Source organism: Narcine bancroftii, chromosome 1, assembly GCF_036971445.1.
Source record: "Narcine bancroftii isolate sNarBan1 chromosome 1, sNarBan1.hap1, whole genome shotgun sequence".
NCBI lineage: Eukaryota > Metazoa > Chordata > Chondrichthyes > Torpediniformes > Narcinidae > Narcine > Narcine bancroftii.
The window spans coordinates 189,777,635-189,789,866 of record NC_091469.1 but is presented as its reverse complement, the minus strand read 5'-3'; the positions used below and the strand labels follow the sequence as shown (position 1 = coordinate 189,789,866).

General features: G+C 41.9%; 1 protein-coding gene across 5 annotated transcripts in view; it reads right to left on the bottom strand.

The window, feature by feature from the left end:
* Window positions 1–12,232, bottom strand: part of LOC138736238 (nucleus accumbens-associated protein 2) — an 88,382-nt gene that overhangs the window by 47,541 nt on the left and 28,609 nt on the right. The window contains exon 1 of one of the 5 annotated variants that reach the window (XM_069885442.1): window positions 6,777–7,014. The exons of the other annotated variants lie outside the window; for them this stretch is intronic. The gene's annotated coding sequence lies outside the window, so the exon portion shown is untranslated. Of the gene's footprint in view, window positions 1–6,776; window positions 7,015–12,232 lie in introns of those variants that run through there. 5 annotated transcript variants of the gene reach the window in all.

Below are 12,232 nucleotides of genomic sequence, written 5' to 3'. Positions count from 1 at the left end.
CCAGTCAACAAGACAAACATTAAAAAAAGCTTATATACTGGAAGGATATGTTTAAGTTTGATATTTTACAGGTAAGTTTATGGCATTGCATGTGAGTAGTGGTGGTCCCGAGCATAACCAGAAGAATTATACCAGAACAATTTGTGGTAGCATTGGAGAATGTAAATATCTAAATGCTATTGGACAAGCATACCTAAATTGAAGACTAATTTTTAGGGTTCAAATCAATGAGTAGCAGAACCTTGGAAAATCCAAATTACCCAATAAGAAATGCACAGTAATCATAGAATACTACTGCACAGAAGTAAGCCCCTACAGCCCATCTAGACTGTGCCAAACCATTTTTCTTTTGCCAAACCCCTAGACTTGAAATGTATTGAAAATTACAAGGATTGCAGCAAACTTGAGGCTATGCAACAGGGTGCAATGGGAAAAACATGGCAGATAAAATTTCATCCTGAAGTATTGCCTTGTACTTCTCTGTATGAAGAAAAGCAGATTAAATAGTACAGTTCTTAAAGAATTGCAGAAACAGATCTCATAGTTGCATGATGAGATACCAATTGAGAATAATGGCAACCAGGAGCTTGTAAATGGGAGTAAAGAATACAAAAGCAAGGTGATTATGTAGAATCTTCATATATATAGTACCCAATTCTGATCACATCCATTTTAAGGATATGAAGCTCTGGTCGAGAGTAGAAATGCTTCACCAAAATAGTTCCAGGGATGAGAGATATGAAATGTGTGCACAATTCGCTACATAGTTAGAAAGCACACAAAGTTTGTTCATTGGGAACCAAATTAAAAATAAGAGATCCAGGGATTTAAAAAAAATACTCATAAAGTTAGTCTGGAATACACTGTCTGAGAGCTTAATGGACAAATGCAATTGCAGCTTTCAAAACTTATAGAATAACTTGGAAAGATTATGGGAATGTGGATGATGAGTTTGAACTGCAAGGATCAAGCAAAAGATTTGTGTCTGAATGGGATACTACAAGAATTCCAGAATGACATTTAAACTTGCATTACATAAAGACCAGGGGACTTGACACCGATTAAAAATCATATTTATAATAAACCCAATTCAGCTACATGCACTACAAATTCTTTCTGAAGTAACTTTAATAGGAGATTCCAATGTTTCCTGTTTGCTACCACAGATTTTGTAAGTCAATGTGAAATAAGCAGAAACAGGAAAAAAGTAAAAACAAGTATAATTTTGGGTATAGCTTGGATTGAATCAGTGATTGCAGGTATGCTGAAACTCCAGCTATGCTCTACGTGGCACGAAAGCATAAAAAGAGTTAATTATATGTTGCCTTCTATTGAAGCATTCAGCTGTTGCAGTCCAACAGCACAAAAAATGTATATCAAAAGACAAAAAAACCATTTAATTCTTGACGATTTACACTAGTTTTACTAAGTAATACATTTTAATCATCATTCAGTCCTCTTCTCTCATGCCAAATCTATACCTTTAAATCTATTTAATAACTGCACTGTTTTCAATAACAAGAAAAAAGAGCATATGCAAGCAAAATCACTTTTTACTTTAGTTTTAAAGCAGGCCAAGGAGCACAATAAAATATCCATTAAAAATGGTCAAAAAACAGTAGCCTCAATCCACCAAACAAGTTTTTTTGAAGGTATTCCCAATCCACACCCATTGTACTTACCCAAACTGGTCTCTGCTTCTCATTTCACTATAATAATCTCAAAGCACATAAAGGACTTTAATATTGCTTGCGCAAGCACCACAAATTTGAATTTTGAACAGCATTCCAAACAGCAAGATTTCATAGCCAAGATGGCAATGTATATCAAGTTTTACAAGACAGGGGCTTTGGAAATTATATTTAAAGCAGCAAGTGCATCAGAGCCTGAACTGATTTTTGTCATTGGATGGCTCCTGCAGTCAGATCCCATACTCTAGTAATGCAAATGTCTATTCAGTGGGTCTCTAAAAACTGCACAGCTGAAGCAGAATGCAATTCAGCCATTTTCATGCTGATTTTGCACCACTGCAGGCAGAAATCTGGCATGAAAAAAATCCTAGGATGAAAACAGGATTTGCTATAATTTTGATCACAGTGCCGACATTCCTGAGTGAAGACTATGCTTCAATCAGCAAGGGTCCCTTTTCTCTTACCAGCTGTTCAGTGAGCACGTATTAATGGCAGTACCCTTGTCCACTTGAAATTAGTATTTTCCAAGCTTACAAGGGAAGATCACTAAACAACAGTGAAAGCAGACCATTGTCTGCGCAGGAAGCAAAACAATACAACTAGGAACAAAAGGATTTTGATAAGCAATGCTTCATTTTGTACTGTTACAATTAACCAGGGTGACAGACAATCTCAGGCACTGTGTGCACTAAGTTTCTTCAATGATTTTGACAATACTCTTGCACAAACACCTCAATATGGGAAAGAGTAAACTTAAATTACTCTAGGGATATTCAGGTACCATATTTGAGAAAACATGTTACAGCCTCACCTGAAAACAGAAGCATTCCTAGTAACAAGTGAGAAAATATTTGTCTGCTGCAAGGAAATTAAGTTTAACCATATCACATTGTACGGGGAAACCCAATGTTACAAAGAGAAAATAAAGTTCCTATATTCAATAAACATGAAATATTCAATCCCAAAACCAAAATCTCCTCTAACATTCATTGCAACATCAAAAGATGTACAGTAAATCTTGCTGATTAAGAAAAAAAATGACAGTCATTCATAAAGCACAAAGGCTGTTAATTATGTGCAGGGTATTAAACAGGCACATTTCTATTTGCTCAGCATATGGTCACATTTAGATGGCTTCAAGCCAAGGATGAAATCAAGCTGAATAATCCTTTGCTTTTAATTGTTCTATATTTCTTGAGTGGAAACTCCCAATCTAGTGGACAAGACAAATTTCACTGGCTATCAGTATATTTTTAAACAAATACATTAACATAAGGACCAAACAAATGATCAACCACACTACAATGCAATTCCATATTGATTGTAAGGCATGTGTTAGGCTCAGCAGATCTTCTTAGGATTGGTTAAGTCGTCTTGTGGTGGCGGACAGCCTAATGGCGAACCGGCCCCGCTTGTATCGCCACATGACAGGGCAACCATGGGGATATGGCGTCGTCAGAATTTCTCTCTGACTCCAGCATGCGCCCTTGGGAAGTGATTATGATGTCACAATTAACGACCATCGGTGTGGTGGCAGTGATTTACTTCAGTTCCTCAGAGCACCACATTGGTGACCCCGACGGGCCTAACCAACGATGGACATGGCAGAGGTTAATGCGGTAGCCCTCAAACTTCCCCCTTTCTGGCCACATCGCCCACGGATGTAGTTCGGCCAAGCGGAGGCACAACTCCACCTCCGCAACATCATGGCTGATACCATGTCATGGGCGCCCTCGATCAGGACACAGCGGCAAAGGAGGGTGATATCATCCATCAGCCACCAGCGACCGAAAAGTACACAGCCCTCAAGAATCTGCTCCTGGGGAAGTTTGGCCTCTCACCCCAGCAGCGTGCATCCAGACTCTTACATCTAGATGGGTTGGGAGACTGCAGCCCCTCAGCCCTCATGGGTGAGATGCTGGCCCTGGCAGAGGATCACGAGCTGTGCTTACACTGCAGACAGATCTTTCTAGAACAGATGCCAGAGGACATTCAGCTCCATTTGTCTGAAGAAGACTTCTCTGACCCCCGCAAGGCAGCAGCCCAGGTGGATGCCCTCTGGCGAGGAAAGCAGGAGAACGTGGAGGCACTCAGTCAGGTCTCCAAGCCAGCGCCCCATCATCAGCAAGAATCGCCCAAGGACAAGCCCGAAGAAGCCCAGTCATCGTGGTGCTTCTACCATCAGCGCTGGGGGCTAAAGCCCGCAAGTGCCACCAGGCCTGCGATTACCAGGGAAAGAGCCAGGCCAACTGTCGATGATGGCTGCTCTACATCCAAGACAGATCCACAGGCCGCCGGTTCCTAGTTGACAAAGGGGCTGAGCTGACCATCTTCCCCACCCCCCCACCCCCCACAGCATTGGAAACATGGACTTGATCCCCCGGTCCAACCCTGCGGGCTGCCAATGGCTCTACAATCAAAACCTTTGGCACTCGTAGGGCACAGATAGAGATCGGGGAAGAGAAGTTCACTTGGAGGTTTGTCCTGGCCTCGGTCAGCACAGCGCTGCGCTATTGGGGGCTGACTTCCTAAGGGCTCACGACCTGCTGGTGGACGTGAGGGGAAGGAGGCTGCTCGAAGCCTGCACCTTCCGCTCGGTGTGCCTGGGCACAGCAGATGATGCCAGGTTGGAAATCGCCACAGTCACTGCTGCCGAAGATGAATTCGCCAAGATCCTCAATGAGTTCCCTGCCATCCTGGAGCCTCACTTCGACATCGCCTCCCCCTGACATGGAGTATTCCATCATGTCTACACACAAGGCCCCCCGATCCACACCAGGGTTAGACGGCTGCCACCGGAGAAACTGAAGCAAGCCAAAGAGGAATTCTCCAGACTCCAGGAGTTGGACATCGTTCGGCGATCGAACAGCGTTTGGTCGGTGCCGCTACACATGGTTCCAAAGTCATCAGGAGGTTGGAGGCCCTGCGGAGAATACAGATGGCTGAACAATACCACGACTCCAGACAGGTACCCAGTCCCCCATTCCCAAGACTTCGTGGCCAACCTCCATAGCGCACGGTTCTTTTCGAAGGTCGATCTGGTGCACGGATACCACCAGATCCCGGTCCACCCCGAGGACGTTGGAAAGATTGCCATTATAACCCCCTTCAGCCTGTTCGAGTTTCTCCGCATGCCGATCGGCCAGAAGAACACCACCCAGATATTCCAGCGCTTCATGGATGCAGTGGAAGGGATTTGGACTTTGTCTTTATCTACCTAGATGATATCCTGGTAGCTGGCGCATTTGCGAAGAGCACAAGGCCCATCTCCATACCCTGTTCTCTCGGCTGGCAGAATTCGGCCTCACGGTCAACAAGGCCAAGTGTCAGCTCAGGAAACAAACTTTGCAGTTCCTGGGGCACATCATCAGTGTCTGGGTCAGCTCCGGCACTGGAGAAGGTGGCAGCCGTCCAACATTTCCCCTCAAAGGGCTACAGGAATTTTTGGGGATGGTGAACTTTTACCATCGATTCATCCCCAACGCCACCCGCATCATGCGCCCTCTGTCTGCGCTGATAGCGATAGAAGACCTTGGCCTGGTCGGGGGAGGCAGACAAGGCTTTCACAATGACGAAGCAGGCCGTCGCTGAGGTGACTGTTAGTGCACCCACGCCCAGAAGCACACATGGCGCTAGCAGTTGATGTTTCCGCCATGGCGGTCAGAGGGGTGCTCGAGCAGAGGCTGGATGGACGGTGGCGCCTTTTTCAGCAGGCAGTTCAGCCTCCCGAACTAAAATACAGTGCCTTCAACTGGGAGCTCCTGGCGCTGTACCTGGCCATCTGCCATTTTCGATATTTCCAAGAGGGCAGGACTTTTACCGTCTTTACCAACCACAAGCCCCTCACCCAAGCACCATCGATGGCCAAGGACCCGTGGTCAGTCAGGCAACAGCACCACCTGTCCTACGTCTCAGAATTCACAACGGACATCTGGCACAGGGTATGTAAGGACAACGACCTCTCCTGCCCAGCCATCAGCACGCTAGCTCCCAGTCTCGACTACTCACAGCTCGCACAGGCTCAACAGTGAGACGCCGAAACCCAGGCTCTCTGCACCACAGTATCAAGGCTCCAGCTTGAGGATATCTGCCTCCCCGATTCCGCCCAGCCGCTGCTCTGTGAAACCTCCACCGGCTCACCACACCTGGTAGTTCAACAGGACTGGAGGGCTTGGGTCGTCAGTTCCATCCACAATCTCGCCCACCCCTCAGTAAAGATTACCGTCCGCATGGTGGCTCAGCAATTCGTCTGGCACGGCCTCAAGAAGGAGGTCGCAGCACTAGCCTGCAAATGCGTCCGATGCCAGACCTCAAAGTCCACAGGCACACACAGGCCCGTCCAACATTTTGACCTAGCACCGCGAAGGTTCCAACATATCCACGTAGACATCATGGGCCCCTTGCCGGTGTCCAGGGAGTCGCGGTACCCATTCACCATAATGGACAGAGCTACCAGGTGGCCAGAAGCCATCCCTGTCCATGAAGCATCAGCAGAGATGTGTGCTAGAGCCCTGGTCGGCCAATGGATCGCTCGTTTCGGCATGCTGGCTCATATTACGAACGACAGGGGTGCTCAGTCCTATGGTTGCAGCTGGCGAGGCTTTGAGGGGTAACACACCACACCACGGCCTACCACCTGCAGTCTAATGGGTTGGTAGAGAGGTTCCATCGCCACTTAAAGTCCACCCAGATGGCCAGGCTTTCTGGCCTTGACTGGGTGGACAAGTTGCCCTGGGTCCTCCTCAGAATCAGAACATTGCCCAAGGAGGATCTGCAAGCCTCGTCAGCACCACTCTCCCTGCCAGGGGAATTCTTCGGCCCACAAGCGAAGGTCATGCACAGCAAAGTTGAGTGGCTCGCCGACCTCCGTAAATGCCTGGGCAACCTGACCCCACCACCCCCGTCGCACCACAGCACCCGACCATCTCATCGACCCAAAGAACTCGATGTGGTGCAATTCGTCTTTATCAGAAGGGGACCATAGAGAGCACCACTGCAGCAGCCTTACAAGGGACCGCACAAGGTTCTCTGGCAGTCAGGCAGAACTTTTACTTTGGACGTGGGGGGCAGGGAGGAATTATTTACCGTGGACCGTTTGAAAGGCGCCCACCTAGACTTATCTCAATCAGTCCAGGCGGCCATGTCCAAACGGCAGGGCTGGCCACCCAAGCGACAGGACGCAAGCCAGTTCCGGGGGGGGGGGGGGTGGGTTGTGTGGCAGCACACAGCCTAATGGCGAACTGGCCCCGCTTGTATCGCCATGTGGCAGGGCAGCCATTAGGAAATGGTGGCATCAGGGGTTTCTTCCTGACTCCAGTATCCCTTCCAGCGTGCACCCTGGGCAGCGATTATGATGTCAATGCACCAGGTGACTGAGCTCATGCTGCCCTTAAAGGGGCGTGCTGAATTTGAATTTTAAAAAGTCGTTAATGACCATCGGTGTGGTGGCAGTGATTTATTTCAGATCCTCAGAGCGCCACAGTTTATTATTATCTGGTTGTACAAGTACAACCTGATGAAACAGTGTTCTCTGGTCCTCGGTGACATAGCACAATGAGACATAGCACATATACAAATAATAAATAATCCAAGACAAATACAGGTAAACTCCACTTTACGAATACTCATTTTATGCAAATTTGTTTATATGAAGAAACCTCTGTTCACTATCTGAAAGAAATTTGAATGGGTTTTCACTTTTACAAAAATAGCCTTCAATAGCCTTTGCTTTGTGCTATTTCGGCTTTCATTGGAATGCTCTTTCATAAAGCAGGGTATACCTGCAATCACATATACAAATAATATTTCCCCCAGCCGGATACATGAGAGCCTCAGCTGGTTAGTGTTAGTATGGTTCCTTTGGTCATTCAGCATTCACACTGTCCATGGGAAGAAGTTGTTTCTTAGCCTGGTGGTGCTGGCTCTATATTGCTGCATCTCTTTACTGATGGAAGTAGCTGAGAGATGCTGTGTGTGGGGTGGTAGGGGTCCTCAACAATTTTGCGCTTCCTCTTCAGACAACAATCTCAGTAGATGACGTCAATTGGGGGTGGGGACAGAGACTCCAGCAATCCCCCCTGCCACCCTTCTGGCCCTGTGGACTGACCTCCAATCCTCTTCTCTGCAGCACCCATACCACTCTCTGTAGAAGGTTGACATGATGGTGGCCAGTAATCTTATCAACTTCAATCTTCAGAGGAAGTGTAGTCATTGTTGCGCCTTCCTGACAAGTAATCCTGTTCTAATTCAAACTGAATGAATGTTTGATCTGTGACATTTAATGCGTACTATTTAAAAACAAACATCCATTCAATAACCATTGATGGGTTGGGAGTGGAGTGAGTTTATAGCTTCAGGTTCCTGGGAATCTACACATCAAAGGTCCTCTCCTGAAGTCAGCAGAGGCAACTTTGAAGGCAGCTCATCAATGTCTCTAATTTGAAATTTGGCACATCATCAAATAACCTGAAGAACTCCACAGGGGCGGCACAGTTGGTGTAGCGGTTAGCGCAATGCCTTTATAGTGCTAGCAATTGGGTCCAGGGTTCGAATCCCATGCTGTAAGGAGTATGTTCTCCCTGTGTCTGTGTGGGTTTTCCCCAGGGGTTCTAGTGTCCTCCCACTTTTCAAAAACATACCGGGGGTGTACTTTAATTGGGTGTAAATTGGACTGTTAGGATTCATAGGCCAAAATGGCCTGGTACTGAACTGTAAGATTAAATTTTAATAATCGATCATTGCATTTTGGAAATTAAAATACCCAGAAACGTAAAACATTGCAGAAAGGGGCAAACCTAGCCAAGTCCATCACAGACAGCAATCTCCCATCCAATGAAGACATGCAAGATGTTGCCTCAAGAAGACAGCTATCACAAAGGATCCTTACCATCCTTGTCACAACCTTTCTTTTAATTTCAGAAGCCTCAAGACCAGCACTTTTCAATTCAAGAACAATTTTATTCAAACAGTTATCAGGCCCTTAACCTCCAAATTACCCTAACCATAAACGACTCCAGGACCACCAAAATATCTATCTGCACTCTTGAAATTTTTTTTTTTTTAAAACTAATTGCAAATGTGAACAATTATCCTTTTTTTAAAATCCTTCTCTTCCATGACGTATTATGGTAATGTAGCAGGCTGCGCCGATCCGCAAGTGAACCGGTCATGGAGGTGCAAACTCACATGGATGCAGTGGAAAGGATTTGGAGTGTTGCCAGTCCTCCCGACTGATGTCATAATGGTCCCAGGGGCAGCAAAGTATTATGGGGGTTGTGCTTATAAGCTCACACAGGAATTCCAGTAAAATCATTTAAACCAACTCAGACCAACTACTGTGTCTTTGTTCACTCCATTTAGTGATCCCGAAGGCCCAAATTGGCAAATTTGAACATCATGATGAATGATGCTAATGCAATCTCCTTGAAGCTGCCTGCATGCTGGACCTCACAGCCTGTTGTCTGGTTCCACTAGGCTGAGGCTCAGTTTTTTTTTTGAAGACTTTATTTAAAATTTTATAACATGAATACAATAAAGAACTACATTTAAAGAAAAATAGAAAAAAAAATTTAAAAAGGTATGATTACAATATTACATCAGAAAACTACACAAAATAACCCCACCCCCGTTAATTGTAACAATATTAGTAATCTAACTTAAAATTAGTCCAGCCCTCCCCCCCAAAATAAAGAGTGAAGAGTTAATAAAATTAACATTATATATGGAAAAAAAATACCCACTTACAAAAATAGATAAAACTTAATCTAAAAAAATTCTAACAACAAAATTTTTTTTTATCAATACTAAAATATCACGCTTAAACATATATTTAAATCAAACTTAAATTCATATAATTAGCACTTTAACTTATAAAAAGACATCCTATCCTGAATTGAAAAAGATATCCTTTCCATAGTCAAACAAAATTTCATCTCCAAATACCACTTATCTAAAATTAATATATTTTTATCTTTCCAAGTAAGTGCTATACATTTCTTAGCTATGACTAAAGCTAAATAGATAAAGGAAATCTAATAATCCTCTAAACCTAAATCAATTAATGATAGCATGTTCCCTAATAAAAATATATCGGGATCTAATACAAGATGGATATTATATAAACTGTTAAAAATAGATTGAATACCTTTCCAAAACTGTTGCAATCGATCACAAAGCCAAACAGTATGCAAAAAAGTATTGGCCGTCTGATCACATCGAAAACAAGAATCCAACTTACTAAGACCAAATTTTTTAAATTTCTCCGGCGTTAAATATAGCTGATGAATAAAATTATAATTAATCATCACTAGTCTAGCGTTAATTAATTTCCGAATACTATTCTGACAAATTTCCATCCAAGCTTCTTCAGCTATTTTATGTCCTAAATCTTTTTCCCATTTCAACTTATCTTCATCCCAGTCTTTTTTACTATCAATTTCTTGTAAAATACAATACAAATCAGATATATATCCCTTTTTTGGTATTGAAATTACATATTCTTCAAAACTAGATTCAGGTAATAAAATCATATGTCGACCACATAACTGTTTTACAAAAGATCTTAATTGATAATATACAAATATAGAATTTCCACTAATACCATATTTCCTTTGTAATTCGTCAAAGGAACAAAAACAACCCTCAGAAAAACAATCAGATAAATTTTTTATTCCCTTCTTTTCCCATTGTTTCAAAGTGACATTGGAGACCGTAAAAGGAACAAGTTGATTATTATATAATGGCAATCTTTTTAAGTCCCAATTTTTTAAGTTCACTTGTCCATAAATTCAATAAATGTTTCAATATTGGCACATCGTAAGTTCGTAGTAAATTTTTATTCCATCAAAACAAAAACTCATGAGGAAATTTTTCTAAAATAACCGCCATTTCTATCTTTACCCAACTAGGTGGGTCGTCCATATTCATTAATGCTCTAAGAAATTTAAATTGAGCTGCTTCGTAATAATACTGAAAATTCGGTAATCTTAAACCTCCAAATTGAAAATCCCACATCAATTTTCTCATTGCTACTCTTGGAAATTTTCCCTTCCATAAGAATTCTCTAATCGTTTTATACAAGTCCTTAAAAAAACTTTAAAAAAAAAAGGTATTGATTGAAACAGATATTGTATTCTAGGAAAAATATTCATTTTTATGGTATTAATCCTCCCTAGTAAACCCAAAGGTAGATCCCTCCACCTAATCAAATCTAACTTAATCCTTTTTATTAAAGGAAGATAATTAATTGAGCATAATTCTTGAAATTTTGTATTAACATTAATTCCTAAATATTTAATTTGTGTACTCCACTTCAAATTTGTAATATTTTTATACTCTGAATAATCATCTTTACAAATTGGCAAAATTTCACTTTTAGCCCAATTTACTTTATAACCAGATAATTGGCCATAAATTTCTAAACATTCTTGAATTGCAGGTAAATAAGTATCCGGATCCACCAAATATAATAAAACATCATCAGCAAATAAATTAATCTTGTATTCCTCATTTAGAACTCTCGTACCTTTAACATTTTCATTTTGACGTATTAATTGTGCTAAAGGTTCAATAACTATAGCAAATAAAGCAGGTGACAACGGACATCCTTGTCTAGTAGATCTTGTCAAACTAAAAGATTCTGAAATTTGGCCATTAACAGCAATTCTAGCCTTCGGGCTATAATATAAAGCCTTTATCAATCCAATAAATGAAGAACCAAAACTAAATTTCACAAGTACTTTGAACAGAAACTTCCATTCCACTCTATCAAAAGCCTTTTCTGCATCCAATGAAACCACTATTGGATAATTCAACTGAAATTTAGATTTATTTATCAAAGTTATTAACCGTAAAATATTATCTGACGCATACCTATTTTTTATAAATCCCGTTTGATCACCATGTATAATTTTAGGCAGATATTGAGCTAATCCATTAGCTATAATTTTAGCTACAATTTTATAATCTACATTTAACAACGATATTGGTCTATAAGAAGAAACCTGTAAAGGGTCTTTATCTTTTTTTGGTATAACCGTAATTATTGCATTAGAACAAGACTCAGGTAATTGAAAAGTATTATAAGTTTGTTGTAATACATCCTTATAAATAGAAGATACATCAGCATAAAAAACTTTATAAAACTCTATAGAAAACCCATCTTCACCAGGTGCCTTTCCATTCGGCATATCTCTTATTGCCATTTCTATTTCGTCATCTGTAAAAGGTTTATCTAACTCTTGTCTATCTTGTCTAACATGCGAATAGAACTCGGGACCAAGGGCTTTAAGATTCAAACGTTGTACAAACTGGATTGTATGAACTGAGTGGAAGAACAAGTGAACCATCTGTGTTTATGATAGCAGCAAATCTGGCAGTTATCTATATTGCCTACAAATGACCATATTTACTGTCATTGTTGGTTCAGATCAATACCATTATATCAAGGTAATCTTAGATATCTTTAAAGATGGAAAACACAAGGGACAAGTTAGTTTGAAGAAATAAAGAGCAAGGAGCAAATCAGTACAGGTCAAAAAAAA